Source organism: Agelaius tricolor, unplaced genomic scaffold (assembly GCF_023055355.1).
Source record: "Agelaius tricolor isolate 1412-34295 unplaced genomic scaffold, bAgeTri1.0.p SCAF_50, whole genome shotgun sequence".
Classification (NCBI taxonomy): Eukaryota; Metazoa; Chordata; class Aves; order Passeriformes; family Icteridae; genus Agelaius; species Agelaius tricolor.
In genome coordinates, this window is record NW_027269310.1 from 1,871,295 (window position 1) to 1,890,799 (window position 19,505).

General features: G+C 54.6%; 1 pseudogene; it reads left to right on the forward strand.

Annotated features, from left to right (window-relative positions):
* Nucleotides 1–10,673: 10,673 nt before the first annotated feature.
* LOC139604389 (olfactory receptor 14A16-like) lies at nucleotides 10,674–17,884 on the forward strand (annotated as a pseudogene).
* Nucleotides 17,885–19,505: the final 1,621 nt, after the last annotated feature.

The window sequence follows — 19,505 nt, forward strand, 5'->3', positions numbered from 1 at the left end:
AAGAAGGGAGAGAGCCACAGGCACACTTTGATCCAGGGCCCTGGTAAGTTGCAGCTCCACACATGCCTTGGCAATCAGAAGCAAAGGAACCCAGACCTTTTTGTGCTGCCTGTGTCACTGCACCGGGGTCATGGGATGGGCACACGCAGCCCTTGTGCTGCAGCTGAGCTGCTCTGCCCAGCACTGGTGGCTGCCATCCAAGCTGGTTTTGCTTGTGCTGGTTCCCTGACAGCTGGGGCCCTGGGCAGAGCCCTGAGAGCCTGGTCTCCCCCCAGGGAAGGAGCAGGAGCCCCTGGAGAAGCTGTACCGGGTGGGGATGCTGCTGCTGCTGCTGCTGCTGCTGCTGCTGCTGGAGACAGCCAGGATGACATCAAGGATGAGAAGCTCTTCCTCAGCCTGGCCACTGGAGGCTGAAGGTGATGGACTTTGATTCTGGCACCTTCTTCAAAGCCAGACTCCACAGGGAATTTGCAGGTGAGTCCCCACGCGGGGAAATGCTGCCAGATTTGGGCATGGCCCAGCCTGGCTGAGAAGCAAAGGTTCCCCCTCTGCTGGGGCAGATGCAACTCATTCTTCAGTCGCTGCCCAGCTGCTTTTGGCAGGGCTGGGGCATGGGCTGTGCTGGGTACGAAATGGGAGTGGGCTCCTGGCCCTGCCAACAGCCCCCAGCAGCCACCGTGGCCTGGGCTGGGGCTGGGGCTGGGGCAGCCAGCCCGACACAAGCAAAGCCCCATGGTGGGAGCAGAGGTGGGACTCCAGAAGCTGTGCAGGGGCTGCTTTGCTCTGCAGGCAAGGAAGGGCTGGGCTGCTGCACTGCCCTTGTTTGCTTTGGGATGACCGTGATTTTGGGGGGCAGTGCAGGGTGGAAGTGAGAAAGTGTGGGCTTCCCTCAGCCATGGCTGGGTTTTTCCCTAACATGTGGGAGTTGGGCCTTCCTCAAGGCCCTGACAGTGATAAGATTTTTTCCCGTTTTTCTTGTTTTCCCTTTTTGTCTCTAATCTCTTTTCAAGAATGTGTTGTTTGTTTTTCCAGAGGAAGCGTTCCAGGTGGTCCAGTGTGGATGGGGAAGTGCTTGGGAGCAGCTGTGGCGTGGATGGGCGGTGGCCTTGGAGAAGGCTGAGGACGTGGTTTGGGAGCAGCTTTTCTTGCAGCCATGGCTGGCGTGAGGTGGGTCCCTGTGTGCTTGGCAGGGTGGGATCAGAGCTTTTGGGGATGGCAGCGAGCACAGGAGCATCCTGCTCTGGGCAGCTGCTGAGGGCTGGATGTGCCGTGGCTGGCTGCAGGCTGGGCACATGTCCTGCCCTCCTGCTCTGCTGCCAAAGGCAGCAGGGATGGGCAGCTCTGGGCACAGCTCTGGGCACAGCCAGCATGGCCTGGGCACCGCAGGCCTTGGCACAAGGGCACAGGAGCCCTCAGCTGAGGGGCACTTTCTGCTTTCTCTCCTTGCGGCCGGGCTCTGCGGCTGCTGAGGCTGCTCTGGGCTCTGCCAGGGCTCTGCTGGGCTCAGCCCTGGGCCCAGCTGGGCTGGCTCTGCCCTCCCATTGCTCTGACAGCTTTGCATCAGACGAGCCCCTTGCGAGCACAGCGCCTGAGCTTTCTGCTTTGGCAGCTGAGTGAGACTCTGCTGCAGGCCCAGAGATTGCAGCTGGGGACACACATCCAATTGGCAAGAACCCAAACCCTCCACAGTCCCAGCTGAATGCCTGGATCTGCACAGGGTGTTTGTCTGTCCCATTCTTCCTTCTTGATTGGCTGGAATTGTGCAATTGCACTTTCTTCCTCCTCTAGAAGTGCCTGAGTATGCTAAAACTGGCGAGTGGGCCGTGTTCCTGAGGCAGTGCAGTCTGGAGCTGATGGATGGAGAATTGCCCTTCTGCACTGCCAAACCAGAGCAAAAAGCTCTAAGTGGCACTTTGTGTCTCTAAGAAATCCCTGACAGTTTCAAAGGGAATGTGCAGCTCCTTCCCAGGCTGAGAAGGAAGGGCATTTTCTAAAGGATTTGGGCTTTGACAGAGTTTCCATTCCCAGTCCTGCTTGGAGCGGGAAGGGCACAAAGCAATTTCCTCTTGCTTTGAGCACAATTTCAAATGGCAATGTTGGAAACAAAGCCCAGAATCTTTTCAAAGGCTGCTGAGGTCAGTAAGATCCACGCCATCAGCACATTTACAATGTAAATAACTGAGTTCCCCTTTAAAAAAGATCATTTACCTCTTAATGCAAAGTTTCAGAACTTTTTCACTAACACTTGGGTTTTGTTTTCATCTTTCACATTTTATATAGTTTTTTTTCTTTTTCCTTTTTTTCCTTTAAATAGAAAACATGTCCTACAAAAGGAGTGTCCTTTGCTCCTGGTTCCTGTGTGGAGCAGCTCCCTTCCTGCTGGCTGAGCTGCTCAGGCAGAGCCCGGCAGCTCCTGGCCCTGCAGGGCTGAGGCTTTTCCCCGTTGCTGGGCACAGACTGATGGAGCAGCACTGCTGAACACGGGCACACACAGAGGGCCCAGCAGCAGCTGCCTTTGGCCACCTGAGGCTCCAAGGCCCAACCTCTGAGCAGCCAGGGCTGGAAGAGACTGGCAGCATCTGATCCCTGACTCTGGGCCAGGGCTGCACAAATGACCCCACAGCAGCAGCAGCAGCAGCAGCAGCAGCAGCAGCAGATGGAGCTGACTTTCAGCACAGCCCCTGGCCCTGTTCCCTCCCGTGTGCAGCGGTGTCAGAGCAGCCTGAGGCACCTGGGAGCCCCCAGTGCCAGCAGGGACTTGAGATGGCAGCCCTGGGCTCCTGGAGGCTGTGCAAGGAACGCAGCTGGGCACTCCCTGTCCATGGGGAGCTTGCAGATGGAAAAGGCTGCTGTGCCCAGGCAGCTCCAAGGGCACAGAAAGGAGGCTCTGGAGCACTGGATCTGTGCCAGTGCCACAGTCCTGGGCAGCAGCCAGCCAGCCCTGGGGGAACAGAGGGCACAGCAAGAGGGGCAGAAGCAGGCAAGGGCAGAGACTGGGAAGAGCCAGGCCCGCGAGCAGGAACAGCTGCTCCATTGCACTCTTGGAGAAAGCTCTTGGCTGCTTCAAAGCGCTGGAAGGCGTGAAGGGCAGAGAGGAGGCCACAGCAAACAATGCTCCTGTTTGCACAGCCTCCCCTCTGCGTGTCCCAGAAGGAATTGGATGGACTGGATTCGTCTCTCCGAGTGCTCTCGTTCAGCATGAGCAGCTCAGCACCAGCAGCTGAAGGAGCTGAAGCCTCAGGCCACAGGAGCTGGGCAAGAGGGAACTTCTGGAGCAAAGTAATGCTGCTGAAATAGCCCCAGCTGAATGCAGCGGATATCATCATGCAATCACAGAATCCTTTCTGTTGGAAAAGCCCTCTGAGCTCACCCAGTGCAGCCGCTCAGCCAGCAGTGCCAAGCCCAGCACTAAAGCACGTCCCTGAAGTGCCAAGGCCTGCACAGCAGCCCTGAGTGAGGCCTGGACAGCAGGCCCTGAGCCCAAGGTGGCCTCTGGAGGAACCTTCCAAGCAAAGGTTATCTTTGTATCTGCTCCCTGCTGAGATCTGCATGGTCATTAGCACTGTGATAGATGTAGCCACTCCTTAGTGAAACATGGATGGACCTTTGTGTATTTAGAAGCCAGAGAAGGCCATGAAATCTGACATCTGGCCTTCTGTGGAGCTGAAGGATCAAAGTCAGCTGCCTTGGCTCCTCCTTGAGGCCTGGCCAGGCTTTGGGAGGGAGCCAAGAGGAGGATGAAAGCAGATGTTGGCACACTAGCAGTGCTGTCAGTTTGTTCATGCAGCACTGTCAGAGCTGGGCCCTCTCCCAGTGGGCTTGGAGCCTCAGCTGGGGCTGGAGGCACCTGCAGGAATTGCCAGTGCCCAGGAGTGGCTCTGCAGCCCTTGGCTGTGACAGCTTCCCCAGCTGCTGTGTGCATCTGGGGGATGGCAAAGGCTGAGGGGAAATGCTGCTGCATCTTTCCTAATCACTGCAGGCAATCTTTGGTGGGGATGATTGGGTGCATTGCTGAGCTGCTCCTTTTGTGATTCTTTGCTGCTCTGAACTGCAGGAAATGACACTGATTCCTTCAGTTGGAGTCTGTGTCTTTGGTGCTGACTTTGGCCACTGGTCAAACCAAACTGGCCCAGTCTGGCCAGATCCCAACCAAATGTCACTTGTTCAATGTCAATGTGAGGCATCAGTGCCATCAGAAATTCCCAGATGGGAAGCCCTTCCCTGGAGTTCCCTGGCTCTGGAGTGGGCTGAGGTGGGAGCCCCGTGGGAGCAGTGGGGCAGTCGGGTAAAAGAAGCTGCAGCCCTGGATGTCTTCAAATGCATCCAAAAACTGCACATGGAAAAGGAAAAGGACTTGTGGGTTTGGGCAGCCAAAGATGAATTTGTTAAGAGTCCATTGGAAAACAGCACCTTCAGAAGGAACAATTAATGTTGGAATGCTCCCACATGGAGCAAGAGCAGAAGGTTTTAATCTTGAGCTCAGCTGCATTTGTGCCAGTGAAATATCAATATGATAAATAATTATATGTATTTTTTGTATATTAAGAACTTAATATATATATATCTGTATATGTATATATATATATTATATATATATGTCTGTATCTATCTGTCTATATGTATATCAATATGTATATCTACATATGAAATAATAGTAATGTGAAATAGTGCTGACAATACTAATTTGGTAGCTTTGGCTGCTCAGGGATGTAACTCTAAATACCCTACAGAACAGGATTGGCCAGGACCGTACTGTCAGTGGTCAACTTTGTGAGATTGTATACAATGTAAAAAGGAGGAAGGGAGGAAATTGGCTATTTTCTCAGGGTTTGGTGATACTGTGATGCAGAGTGCTTTGTCTGTTGCTGTGAAAAATACAGTGATGAAGCCTGCAGGGTTTTTCATGTCCCAGACTATGCACAAGCTGCAGGATTGGTTGAACGGGTGAAGGGGTTGTTAAAAGAGCAGTTGAAAAAATGAGGAGATGGGAACCTTTGTCCATGGAGAACCCATCTCCCAGATGTGCTCCATGCCCTGAACAATGGCCCGCGGGGGAAATGGAAACCCCCTGGCTGTGCACGGCTGCCCCCAGTTTGCAAATCCAACCATGGGCAGTGAGACTTGGACTGCCTGGGAAATTGTTCTGGCTGTGATGGCCCCTGGCAGGGCCAGCCCAGAGGCTGCAGGCCTGGGCCTTCATGCATTGGAATTAATGAGGATGAATTCAAAGCAAATGAGAGCCATCAATACTGAAACAGGAATTCAGATTCCTCCAGGACACTTTGCTTTGGTAACTGCTCCCTTGGAGCTTGGCCTTGCAAAGTGTTCATGTCATGGCAGCAGGAATTGATGCAGAATATCCAGGAGAAATGACAGTAATTCTGTGAAACAATAGTGACCAGGATTGGATTATTCAACCCCATGACAGGGTAGCACAATTATTGATTTTGCAATTTTGAGAACGATTGTGAAAAAAGGAGCTCCAGCTCCAATCACCACCGTTTGTGGAGATAAAGGGTTTGGATGCAGCAGTCCTAATAATGGAGCCAGAGTGTGGGTCCGGAGGCCAAATGGCCCTCCCGAGGCAGCTGAAGGAGCAGCTCCTGGGAAAGACAACTCTGAGTCCTGAAAGCTGGGCAGGAACAATGGGAATGTGTCCCTGCAGCCAAGGATTGTGTGTGAGAACAAGTAGATGTGACAGGATATTGTTTTACACATGCTGCCAGACCAAATCTCCCTGTTTGCCCCAAGGGCCCCTTTGGCAAATGCTCTGATCCACGGGGCTCCATGGGAAGGCTGCTGTGACACTGAGGGACTTGCACAGGAATTGCATCCAGGAGCCTGGGTGCCCCTCAGGGACTGGGACCCGGCCCCTTCCAGCCAGAGGGGAAAGGGCCCCCCAAGCCTTGTTAGCCCCAGACAACATGGTAAAGCTGAACAGCAAAGGGCCTGGGGGCATTATTCTGGAATTATAAAGGTGCCAGCTCCATGGACAACAGAATTCTTGTTCCTAACTCCAAGGAGATTGAGAAAAAAGAATGAAGAACGGTGTCACTGAAGTACTACTGATGTGTGTAAGGTGTACCTTGATAGTCAGCCAGAATCTTTGTCTGCCACAAACACCTCTAGTGTTTGACCAAGGGGTTAGTCATCAAAATGTAATGATGAGTTCTGATGGATTGCTGAGCTTCTTTTGTAATTCTTTGCTAATGATGATATGCTTTGCTGAGCTTATCCTTTTGTAATTCTTTGCAGCTGTGCATGATATAAATGCCACAATTCCTTCAGTTGGTGTCTGTGTCTTTGGTAGTGACCCTGCCCACTGGTGAAACAGGGCCCCCTCTTGCCTAAGTGTTAGCTGGGAAGGCAAAAAGCCTCCCTCCAAAATTGCCCCCTTGCTCCTTGTTCCCCCCCTTCATAGCCTGAGCATGATGTGCTCTGGTCTGGGCTGTGCCCGGGGTCAGTTGGGGTCACCTGTCCTGGCTGTGTCCCCTGCCAAGCTCCCCCGCAGCCCCAGCCCCTCCCCAGCGTGGCTGGACGAGGGGCAGGACAGGCCTTGGCTGTGCTGCAGCTCAGCAAGAACAAAACCATCTCTGCGTGCTCAGCGCTGTGCTCAGCACCCGGCCCAGCAGTGTCTCAGTGCCAGGGGCTGTGCCCTCAGTGCCTGCCAGGGCTTTCCATGGCAACTGCCAGGCCAGGTGCCCCAGGTGTCCCCCCAGTGCCGAGTGCCATGGAAACAGTGCCCAGCCCTGCCCCTTTCTGTCTGGCTGACCTGGCCTTTGGCCCTGGCAGTGCCCTTGGCTGCTGGTTCCTGGTGCCTGAGCGGCCAGCGCGGCACAGGGCAGGTGGCCATGGCACAGCCCCCAGCAAGGGATCCCCTCTGGCTCTGGGCACTGACACCAGCCCTGAGCAAGGGGCCCAGGGCAGCTTTCCATGCCCACCAACCATCACAACGGCTCCGGGCATTGCTTGCCATGGCACCAAACCAAGGAACGGGTCCCTGTGGCCGTTGCCATGGCACCTGCTGGCACCAACCAGTGTCACTGCAATTGTGCCTGGAACAGCCCTGGCACCGCTTTGTCCTCAGGGTTGCCATGGCAGCCCAGGGCAGCAGCAGCTCTGCAGGCAAGGGGCCATGGAACCTGGCTGCAGAAATGGCTCCTGGGGCTGCTTTCCAAGGAAACCTGAACTGATGGCGGTTGCCATGGCACCCAAACCCAGCACTGGGGTCCCTGCAGTGTCCATGGCAGCAGCCCCTTGCAATGGCCCACTGCCTGTTGGGATGATGATCCACCCTCACAGCTGGCCCAGGGCAGGGCTGGAGTGCTCTTGGTGCCACCTTGGGCTTGGCACACACTTGAGGAGGATGTCTGCTTGCAATGGGGGAACTCAGGAGTTTTAGATGGCTTCAAAACTCAACGAAGGAAAATCCCTCTTTGCCTGAGTGCAGCCACTTCTCCAAGCAAAGCAGCTCCCAGGTGAGTGAGGAGAGACACCATGGGCTTGGGGAATGTGCAGCAAGGTTGTCCACACTGGCTCAGAGCTCAAGGCACAGCTTCTCTGAGCAGGCCAGACCTCCTTAGGACAGTCCCTGCATCAATATCAGTCACCAAATGCTGCAGTCACCTCTTGTGTAATAAGAAAAGCAATAAAAGACACCCTTTCAAATAGCAATACATATTTCCTAGAAGCTCTTTGAGCTATTTCTCCATAACTTTGAAAGGAAACCCTTCTAATGAACTGCACTGGAGCAGAGGGAAATCAAGGCAGAGCCATGGTTTGTCAGGACTTGCTTGATCCTCATGAGCCTCACTGTGCATTTGGAGCTGAGCCCTTGAACCTCAGGGCCTGGGAGGAGATTGCACAAACCTTGCCTGGAGTCAGAGTCAGAGGAAACACCCAAAGTGTCTCCAGGCATTCATGGCTCCCACTGAGGTCCCTGTCCAACACAGGCTCCTCATGGACTCCTTGGAGGAGAGAATTGGTGGCCAGGATGGCACAAAAACCTCTCAGACACTCAGTGTGGAAAGGAAAATCCAAAGTACCTTCAACACCTTGAGTGTCTCAGAGCATGAATGAGCCCCACTGAGTGTCAGTACAAAGCTCTCCAGGGACTCATTAACGCAGATAATTGGGGCCATGATTGCACAAAGCTCTCCCAGAGTCTGGATCCAAGGGGAAACACCAAGTACCTTAAAAGATCTGAAGTACCTTGAAGCATTCATGAGCCCCACTGAGTGGTGTTACTGACAGAGCCTCTGCAGGGACTAATTACAGCAGGTAATTGGAGGCCATGATTGCACAAAGCTCTCAGAGACTGCAAGGCCAAAGGCAAACCCCAAGTCCTTTGAAAAAGCTGCAGTCCCTGCAGGGAGCATTCAGGAGCCGCCAGGGCCATTGCTGAGCAAGGCTCCCCAGGGACTCCTTGCAGCAGATCCTTGAGGCCACTGGGATGTGGGCTAGGGGGGGATGCAGAGGGCAGCACAAGGGGCTGGCAGTGCCCAGCCTGGCTGGGGCTGGGCCAGGAGGCCCCAGGGCCTCAGCACAAGGTGTCTCCTCCCAGCCCTTGCTGGCACAGACCCTGCTGTGCCCCAGGGCACCAAGCCTTGGCTTCTCTTTGTCCCCAGCTGCCATCAGTGCCTCCAGTTCTCTGCTCTGCCTGGGGCCTGGGGACACTTTCTCTGTCGTGTCCCTCAGTGGGAGCCACTACAAGTCCCAGAAACTTTGGAGTTGGATTGTGACTTGGAGTTCTGCAGAGGCTTCTTCAGCTCCCTCTCAGGGCCTGATGTTCAGGGCCTCAGCACAAAGGCCCAGAGGCTCCTCAAGTCCTTGTGCTGTGTCTGTGCTGCTGAGCTGGGCCGGGCTCCTGGCCCAGAGGCAGCTCCTGGCAAGGGCAGCAGAGCTGCAGAGAGACAGCTCTGGGCAGGAGCAGCTCCTGTGCACAGCCCAGCAGGGCTGGGGCACTGCCTGCAGCCAGCCCGGGCACAGCACAGAGGCACAGAGAGCTTCAAGCAGGCAGGGCTGGGAAGGGGCTGGGAAGGGCCTGGGGCACAATCACTGCCAGCCCTTGGCACAGCAACCTCTGGCTGCAGGACAATGCAGCTGCAGCTCCTGCACTGATCTCCTAAAGCTGCAACATCCCAATGCCTGCAGACTCTGGCAGTGCATCTCTGAGGATTTCTGCTGCAGGGGAGCTGAAATGCTCATGAAGCTCTCACATGCTGATCAGTCTCAGAATATTTTCAAGACAAGGATTTTGATTGAAATGAGGCAATTTCCTAAGACTTTGTGTTCAGATTCCTACTACTGGAGAGTGCCAGGGAGGGAGGATAATTATTAAAGGACGATTATGAATTTTTAGTTATGAATTTTGGCAAGTGGTGCCTGAGATCACCAAACTGTTCCTTTTAGTGACCAGCAGGTTAACAGGAGATCCCTAATGTGCCTTCAGCCACTGTGCCCATGGACAGCAGCAGCAGCAGCTTTGCTGGAGCCATCAGGCTCAGTCTGAGCTGTCCTTTCTCCAAGCTGCAAAGAGAAGCTGCCCCCAGGCAGTGCCCTGCAAACAGGCAGGGTTCTGTCAGGCCAAGGAGAGTGCACAGAGCTTTGGGCTCTGTGAGTGCTGGCACAGAGAGATCAGGCACAGGGAAACCCCTGCAGGAGGAAAAGCTCCAGGAAGCAGAGAGAAGATCAGGGAAGGAGAGAAAACAGAACCCAGCAATGCTGTGGCAGGGAGCGTTGAGAGATGTGCACAGGATCCCCTGCAGTGCAGCCCCTCCCTCTGAACAAGCCCCCTCCCTCCTGTGCCCCAGCCAAGCCTCTGCCCTCAGGCCCGGGGCTCCAAGGTGTGCAGCCCCTCCTGTGCAGGCAGAGCTGCAGCAGAGCCGTGGGGCAGCTCTGCAGCCCCGGGCCCAGTTCCCTCTGCAGAGCACAGGGCTGGGAGCAGCTGCCCGGCCCTGGGGGCTCTGGAGGGGCACAGCTGGCTCAGGGTGACGCTGTCCCCAGGGCCCGGCTCTGGGCAATGCTGTCAGGGCAGCCAGGGAAGGAGCTGCATCTCCCTTCAGCCAATGCCAGCAGAAGGACACTTGCAAGTCCCTCTGACATTTCAGTCCAGGCTGGGAGCTTCACCCCAGCATGCAAACCTGTCCTGGAGCATCTCTGAGTGATAAGATCCATGGGCAAAGGCAGAGGTGTTGTGACACTGAAAATGCTGCTGGGTTGGTGGAATGAGCAACGTGAGTCCTTGGCTACAGAAGTGGAGCTGGGCTGTGCTGGATCCATCTGCTCTCACAGTACCTGGGCGTTTGTAAGAGAAACGTGGGAGTGTGAACATCCTCCAGCTGAGAAAAGTGAAAGCCCAGAGGAACTGCAAACAGAATGAAGTTACAGATCACCTGCCCCCAGTCTGCACTCATTATCTTGCCTCAGGGAAATCACTCTGTTCTACCAGAGGGCAGCAGAAATGCTCAGGGTTTCTGATATCCAAGAGTACCAGGAAGTCCATGGAAGGAGCTTAAAAAGAAAACATCAGAACTCTGAAACACAAGAGCATGTCCGTGTGTGTTACAAAGGAGGGTGTGTGGGAAGTGGCTTTGATTTTGGTTACAGGTATCTCCTCTAACCCTTCACTGTCCTTTTCTCCATGAACAGGTGCCCACGTGCAGCCACAGCAAATGTCCAACAGCAGCTGCATCAGCCTCTTCCTCCTGCTGGCATTGGCAGAGCCGGGGCAGCTGCAGCTCCTGCACTTCTGCCTCTTGCTGGGCATCTCCCTGGCTGCCCTCCTGGGCAACGGCCTCATCATCAGCGCCGTAGCCTGCGGCCACCACCTGCACACGCCCATGTTCTTCTTCCTGCTCAGCCTGGCCCTCCCTGACCTGGGCTCCATCTGCACCACTGTGCCCAGAGCCATGCACAATTCCCTCTGGGACACCAGCACCATCTCCTACACTGGATGTGCTGCACAGGTCTTTTTCTTTTTGTTCTTTATCACAGCAGAGCTTTCATTCCTGACCCTCATGTGCTCCGACTGCTACGTGTCCATCTGCAAAGCCCTGCACCACGGGACCCTGCTGGGCAGCAGAGCTTGTGCCCACATGGCAGCAGCTGCCTGGGCCAGGGGCTTTCTCACTGCTCTGTTGCACATGGCCAATACATTTTGCCTGCCCCTGTGCCATGGCAATGTCCTGAGCCAGTTCTTCTGTGGAATCCCCCAGATACTCAAACTTCCAACCCCAGGGAACTTGGGCTTCTTGCTGTTGGTGCCTGTTTGTCATTTGGCTGTTCTGTGTTCATTGTTGTTTTCTCCTATGTGCAGACCTTCAGGCCGTGCTGAGCATCCCCTCAGAGCAGGGACAGCACAAAGCCTTTTCCACCTGCCTCCCTCCCCTGGCTGTACCTCTGTTTATCAGTACTGCAGTGTTTGCCTGTTGTTGCAGGCTCCCAGCCAGGTCATAATTAGCATTGTCTCCATGATTGCAGAAGGCTGATCCATGGCTTTATTCTACTATATTATATCCTATCCTACTGTACTTATTAAGGAACTCCTCCCCTTACAGACAGTGCGATACAGCTTTGCCCTAATTGCTCAATCCCTGCAAACACCATGCAGTGGCCAGGCAGAGCTGTCAGCAAAGGAAGGGCCCAGCCAGGTGGGGCAGCCGGGGGATGCCCACAGCCTGCAGGGACAGAGGCGCAGGGCAGGGACACCGTGGGACAGCCTGGGCTGCACAGGGCACAGGGATGGGCAGCAGCTGCAAGACAGCCCTGCCAGAGCCAGCTTGGGCAGCACTTTGGCCATGGCTGCTGGGCCTGGGGCCAGGAGGGGACAAGTGACCCTTGCAGGCCTGGGGCCTCATGGCCTCCTTGTCCCTGCTCAGCAGCCTGGCAGGGGCCGCCCCACGCTCCTGCCCCTGGCATTGCACATCCCCACATGCCAGTGCCCATCCCCGGAAGAGCCCTGAGCCAGGAGGGAGGGACAGGATCTGCCTGGCCAGGCCCTGGGGCTCAGGCCTTGGCCCTTTGCATTCCTGAAACACATCCAGCTTTGCTCAGCGCCAGAGCCACCTTTGCCTTGCTTGTGCCCACCTGGCATCACTGCCTGCAGTGTTCTGCTCTAGCTGGAACCTGGGGACACTTTCTCAGTCGTGTCCCTGACAGGGATCTCTTCAAAGTACAAGAAACTTCAGTGTTTCAAAAGAACTGAGTTTGTGAGTGTTTTGTGACATCACTGAGGGGATGGTGACATCACAGAACGGGCTGTGACATCACAGAGCTGGCTGTGACATCATAGAGCAGGATATGAGGCCATAGAGCAGAGTCTGCCATCACAGAGGGTGGCTCAATGGCATCAGAGAGTGGGTTGTGACATCAACTGGTGGCTGGATAACATCATAGAGCAGGCTGTGACATCACAGAACAGACTGACATCACAGGGTGACTTTGTGACATCTGTCTTCTGTGACATCACAGCACAGCTGTATGACATCACAAGGTGACATAGAGTTGGCTCTGTGACATCATAGGGTTGTGTGACATCACATGGGCAGTGTGACATCACAGGTTCAGTGTGACATCACAGGAGCTATAAGACGTCACAGGGGCTGTGTGACATCACAGGGGCTGTGTGACATCACAGGGGCTGTGTGAGGTCCCTGGGGAGGTCACTCTGCCCCGGCCCCCTCACAGTTCCCCCCAGAGCAGTCCAACCCTGCTCGTGCACAGCGGGGTCCCCTGTCCCCCCGGGTCCCCCCGCCCCCGGCTCCACAGCCTCCCCCAGAGGATGTTCCACGAGATCGACCCCAGAGCCTGACACGGGGACGGGGGGCCGGGGCCCTGGGGGTGGCACAGGGGGACAGGAACCCCCCGGCAGCGTCCCCGTGTCCCCCAGGGCCAGAGCCTGGGCCAGGGCTCCTTCACCCAGCTACCAACGAGGCCTTGAGAGCGCTGAAAAAATCCCCAGCAAGGGAGCAGCAAAAACCAGATTTAATCTTAAGGGACAGCAGCACAAAGGTCCTTGGCAAGAGTCACTCTGCTCCTTACTGGACACTTCAGGCACACCAGGGAAACAACGCAACAACAAAACCAAACAGAATCCAGGCAATCAAACCAGAAATGAACCAAGAACTGTCCCTCTGTGTGTGTGTGTGACACTAGGACAGTGAGGACAAGGATAAAAGGAATACGGCCTAAAAGCTTAACAGAGCTCAAACTTAACAGGACTTAACTTATACCTTAACCTATACTGATACTTTCAACTTCACAAATTTGCTAAAGAGCAGAGTGTAACAGCATTTAACCTAACTTAAACCTATGACTTTGCAATTTAACAGAGGAATAACACTTTACAATATTTAACTTAGCTGATAACTTATATTGAAGGTAACAACTTAGCAACTAAGAACAACTCTTAGCAGCAGGTAACTTCACTTAGACCTTGTGATTTAAGCTTCCCTACAGGCCTGACTGACTCAGCTATCCAAGGCACTCCAAGCCCTCAGAGAGCAGCATTTCTGCCACATTTCCCCAGCACAGGCACTCCTGTGTGCACACAGCCACAAAGAGTCAGTGCAAGGCACCTGGGAGCAATTCCCCTGAGGGCAGGGAATGCTCACTGCTGATGCTTTGGCATCTCCCCAGCGGGCAAAGGGTTGAGCCTGGAGGAGTGGGGGGATCGGCCCAGGCTCTGTGCTTGTTCAGGATCCCCAAGTGCAGCAAATGGGAGAGTTCCCGGCTGGGAGAGGCCCCGCTCAGAGGGAGTCGCTGGCCCAGGAGAGCTCCAAGGGCTCCTTTTGGAGCGCTGTTTGCAGGGCCCCAAGAGAGGGGCTTCAGTCCCAGCAATGGCTCATCCTGGCCGCACTGGGCACCAACAGCTTTCTTTGGCAGGGTGAGAACAGGGATCTTGTGCCACGGAGGGAACAAAACCAGTTCCCAGGGCTGCTGCTAAAGGAACCAGGAGCTGGTTGGGCAGCAGCAGTGCCTGGAGCAGACAGTGTTTGTGAAGAGCTGCAGAGGAGCTGAGCCCAGGGGCTGTTGGCCAAGGCTGAGGCCCAAGGAGCATTTCTCAGCTGGCAGGGCGGCCTGAGAAGGGCAGGGGGGAATGCACCAGCACAGGGCCATGGAACCAAGGGACCATTGTGACACTGTGGGGCCCTGTGAGACCAAGGGACCACTGTGACACTGTGATGGCCTCCTGACACCAAGGGACCATTGTGACATTGCTGGGCCTCATGGAACCAAGGGGACCGTACTGACGCTGTGTGGCTCCATGGAATGTAGGGATCATTGTGACACAGAGAGGCCTCATGGAACCAAGGGTCCATTGTGACACCAGGGGGCCTCATGGCACCATGGAGACCATTATGACACTTTGGGGTGTCATGGAACCAAGGGGCCATTGTGACACTGCAAGACTCCATGGAACCAAAGGTTCATTGTGACATTGCTGGGCCTATAGAACCATGCAAAGACAATTAAGACATTTTACAGCCATAGGGAACCAAGGAGGGTTCCCGGGAACCAGTGAGACCATTGTGTCCCTGGGGGTCCCCACAGAACCAAGAGGATCATTGTGATATTGTGGGGCCTCGTGAAACCAAGAGGCCTTTGTGACACTGCAGGGCTGCATGCAACCAAAGGAGACCATTGTGACACTGCAGGGCTGCATGCAACCAAAGGAGACCATTGTGACACTGCAGGCCTGCATGGAACCAAAGCTCCAGGGTGACACAGAGTGGCCTCCTGTCATCAATGGTCCATTGTGACACTGTGGAGCCAGAGGAGACCATTGTGACACAGCAAAGCCCCAGGGTCCAAAGGTCCATTGTGACATTGCAGGGTTCATGGAACAGAGGAGTCACGCGACATTGTGGGGCCTGGGGAACCACAGAGACCATTGTGACACTGCGGGGCCTTATGACACCTAGGGGCCACTATGACATTGTGGGACCCCATCGAACCTGGGGGCCAGTGTGACACTGCAGGTCTTCTTGTAATCAAGGGGCCACGGTGACACTGCTGGAACCCATGGAATCAAGTCACCATTATGACACTGCGGGGCCCCATGGATCCAAGGCACCATTGTGACACTCTGGAGCCCCATAAAACCAAGGGAACACAGAACAGCTCTGGCTGGTTTGGCCTCCCATGGGATGCCTGACGGGTCCAAGGGACCTTTGCATGTAGAGGGTCACTTCTCATCTGCTGCTGAAACACTGGGGCTCTGTGCTTTCCTTCCCAGTAGATATGAACTGTCCTTCTGCTCCAGGCACCCATGGCCAGAATTGGGATTTCACCTCCAAATTTGTTTCTATCCAGAGATTCTTCCCATAGGAATATTGCCAGAACAAGTCTGGCTGGCAGTGGTTTCACAAAGGTCACCTCTCATCTGTCCCCAAAACTTTGGGGAGGCTCCATGCTTCACTTCCATGGGAAAGAACTGTCCTGCTTCTCCAGGTGCCTATGGCCGAGATTGGGTTTCCACCTCCAAAATGCCCTAAATCCAGCATCTGCTATTACTGACAAGTCTGGCTGGCCTTGGCCTACTGAGGCTCTCACCTGCCTTCCAAACCTTCGGGCTCTGTGCTTTCCTTCCTATGGAAAAGAACTGTCCTTCTCAGCCAGGTGCCCATGGCCACAATTGGGATTGCACCTCCAAGATTGCCTGTTGTGACAGACTGGAGAAGATTGTTGGCTCCAAACATTTTGTGTGTGGCGGAGGAAGGGGCAGGTCGGGCCTTGCCCTGCCCTGTAAGCCCAGCCCTGCCCTGCCCTGTGACCCCAATGCCCCCAGGGGCCTCCAGTGGGTTTACGGTTTCTACCTGAACCGCGGCACACTGAACCCCCAGCACCGCCGTCCGAGCCTGGGCACTGGGGCCTCTTGGCTCTACTCAGTGCTGCTGCTGTACTCGGGTCACCCCAAACCCCGGTAGGGACCCGTGTCCCCCCACTCCAGGGATTGTGCGCGACTCACACTGCCCCGATCCTCCCCGCACCCGGAGCTCTGTTCGGGGTTTGCGTGCCAACTCACCAATTCGTCTGCCACCCTCAGCACGCCCTGAGGGCGCCTACCAAGCCTGAAGGGGGAAGGCCGACCCCTTGCGTGCCACTCACATTTCTATTCCTCCCACGCCCGGAGGGGGCCCACCTTAACCCCCTGGGAGGCGTCTCACTCACTCAGGCTTCTCCTGCTTCCCTCTGTTTCTGGCCGGTCCCCTGGCAGGAGTCCAGAACCGCGGTACTCGGAGGCCCACAGCTGCTTCGGGGCTCCGAGCTGCTGGGCCCCATCTCACACACACTTCTTTCGCTTGCCTCCTACTCCTGACACCGCCTTTACTTACCCATGCTCCTCCACACTCTTTGCTCCTAGGCTGCTGCCGACCGCTCCAGATAGGGCCAGATATCCCGCAGGCCCTCAGTCCTCTTCGGGTGTGGCCTGTCCCGGACCAGTCCCCAAGACTGTTATGAATGGCACGTGAGCAGCTCTTTAGTGATTTCAGCTTTACTGGAAACAGTCTAGGCAGGGGACCCATGGGGTGTGCGCACACCACCGCTCCTCCCCAGACGGCGTGGAGGAGGAGGAGGTCATTGATCTCATCCAGCCTCTGACAGTGACCATGATGACACCGTGGAACCTCATGGAACCATGGGTGAGTTGTGACCAGGTGGGTCCAAGAACACCACGATGACACTGGGGAACCTCATGGGAACAAGTGGCCATTGTGACGCTGTGGGTCCCCATGGAACCAAGGGAACATGGAACAGGCTGATGCCTTCAGTTTTAGCTGTCATATCTCCAGATTCTGTACTGCATTAGTCTGTAACTCTGGACTTCAGACAGAGTGTTAGCAAGTTCTCTTCACAGTGTAGTCAGACAAAACAATCCTTTTCCAGCCCCAGAACCAGATGCTGTTGCAGCTTCAGGCCCCAAAAGTGCAAACAACAGCAAATTGAGGAGAGCAAACTGACAGGATGGGACTGCATCACCTGAGGCTGGAATTGGACATTTAACCCCAATATTTAAATGGACCAAACCTTAGAAAAGTGTGAAATCTCCTGACCAGTCATCCATTTTGAGTGTAGCCTTGGCTGGGCTCTTGTCCTGCTCAAGAGGAATCCTTTGAAGGCCTTGTAATAAATCCCTACTTTATTCCTTTAACTCTGCCCAGCCTCTGTTCCAGGGAGCCTCTCCAGGCATCAAGCTGATCAGTGCCCAGAGAGCAAAGGATTGCTCAGGAAGTCTCCCTCACCCTCGAACAGTCCCATCTGACCAGGGCAAAAATCCAGTGGGGAGGAGAACATTATCTTGGGCCCTGGAAGGTGTGTTCTGCCTTTGCTTTGCACTTCCTTTCCTTGGACATTTGTGACATCCACTTTGAGGAACTGAGGCTCATGGAGTTGGCACCAAATCTCCCATGGGGCTCCTCAGAGTGCACAAAGCCCAAAGGAGCTGCACCTCGACCAGAATTAGCTTCAAGAATTAGTTTTGTCAGGAGTGGAATTAATGAAAAAGATTTCAATGAGCAATTACCTCAAATGATTTTTTCCCATTTTCAAGATTTTCTCTCCTTAGTTTTCTTTTCATAAGAAGTAATATAACATTATTTTCTAATTGATATTGAAGCAGGGTGTTCCCTAAGGAAGTCTTGACTGGTAGGAAAGGTCTTCCTTGAGGTCAGGCACTGCCTCTATGGATAAAACTTTGCTTCTCACATTTTCAATACTGCCATTTCTCTGCTGGGCCCCCAGGCACCTGCATCCCTTTTCACCTTCTAGAAGGCACTGGGCTGCGTCTCTGCTGCTTTTATTTTTTGAGACAGGAATGATGTTTTCTGTGGTGGTGAAACAGCAGCCAAAGGCCGACAAACTGAATGCTGACCTGAGCTGACAGAAGCCATGAGAAAGCTGACAACTCTTTGTGAGAACAGAGTTGTGCAGCAGTGAAAAACAACTTGTTTTTCCTGAGAAAGAGCTCTAGGACTGTGGAAAACAACCAACTTTCCCTGAAAAAGAGCTCTAGGACTGTGATAAACACTAGCCACTGGTATATACTGTCTTTTAACTCTTTGATAGAAAAATAAAAACTATCTCACCCAAACAACTTTTCCTGCACTTACACACCGGGGGTTTGAGTGATCAATCAATACAGGGTAACAACTTGTTACTGACCAAATGGGGATAGACAGGAGATGTTCTTAAAGAACCCTAAGAAAAGGCCTATAAAAAGACCTGATAAAAATAGCACAGGATCGATCCTTTCTTTTTGCCCTTTTATTGCACAGGTTTTTGGATGGTATGTTCCAGTTCACCCCCTGTATGTTGTATTTCCCCAAGTTGGATTATTCCAGGTTATATCCCTCCCCTTTTACCCTTCCATCATTTTAATCCCCACCCTGTATTCCAGTGCCTTCCCTATCCATCACTCTAAACTCTGCCCCTGTTCTGGACCCTTCCCTGTCAGTCTCCTGTAAACCCCTCCCCTGCAGGTTCCGCCCCTCTGGAATTCCCCTCATGTATGATGCCCCATTGGCCCATGTGAGCTGCCCTCTCCACCCCCTTATCCCATTGGTCCCTGAGATGTATTCCCCTCCTTTTGCTCCTCCCTCCCTGATTCCCTATTGGCTCAGCGATGGTGCCCGCCCGCAGGTCTAGTGCTGTATAAAATCCCGAGCACATGGGTGCTTGGGGCTCTTTGGGTCCTGTTCTGTTTGAGGAATGAATGTTCCTCAGAATCTCACACCAAAGGCCTCCCTCTCCTCTTTAGTCTGCTCCCTGACGCTGACACCATTCCAGCTGTGGAGCAGGTGGCTCCAAGGTTCAGCTCTCCCTGTTTCAGGGGAAGCTGTTCCCCACTCATGGCCCTGCGTCGCCCCTGAGCCAGCTGTGGACTCCAGTGTCAGCCCGGGGCTCCTGCTGGCCTGAGTCTGCCCTCAGGCAGGGCTCTGCTCCCCCACAGCATCTGGGTGTCACCTGTGAGCCCTGTGGAGAAGACACCTCTGTGCCCTCTGCTCAGAATTTCACTGCCAGGACAGCAGGAATGCAACCCAAATCTGCCTTCAGCCTGCTGGGTGGGGAACTCCTGCACCAGAGGCTTTCTCGCCATTCTTCTGCTCATGGCCAAGACATTTTCCCTGCCCCTCTGGCAGGGCAATGCCCTGTGCCAGTTCTGCTGGGAGGCTTCCCTGGGGCGGTGCTGGCGCCAGTGGTTCCTTCAGTATTGGAACTGGAGTCAGCAAACACGACTGAGCCCTGCTGAGCTCTCAGGATGGCCGGGGACAACTGATCCACCTGGCCCAACCCAAAATTCACCCAAGTCCTGCTGGAGCCGATGGACCCAGCGGCCAAGAACGACCCCAGAGCCAGGTAGAACCACTCTCCCTTTTCCAGGACACCGCGGTGGCTCTACCCCACCGTGGCCAGGCATTACAGGTGACCGTGTAGGGCCCCTCACCCAGGAAACCCCGCACTGCCCGTAGACAGGTAGACCCAGCAGGCCCATCCTGCCAGGG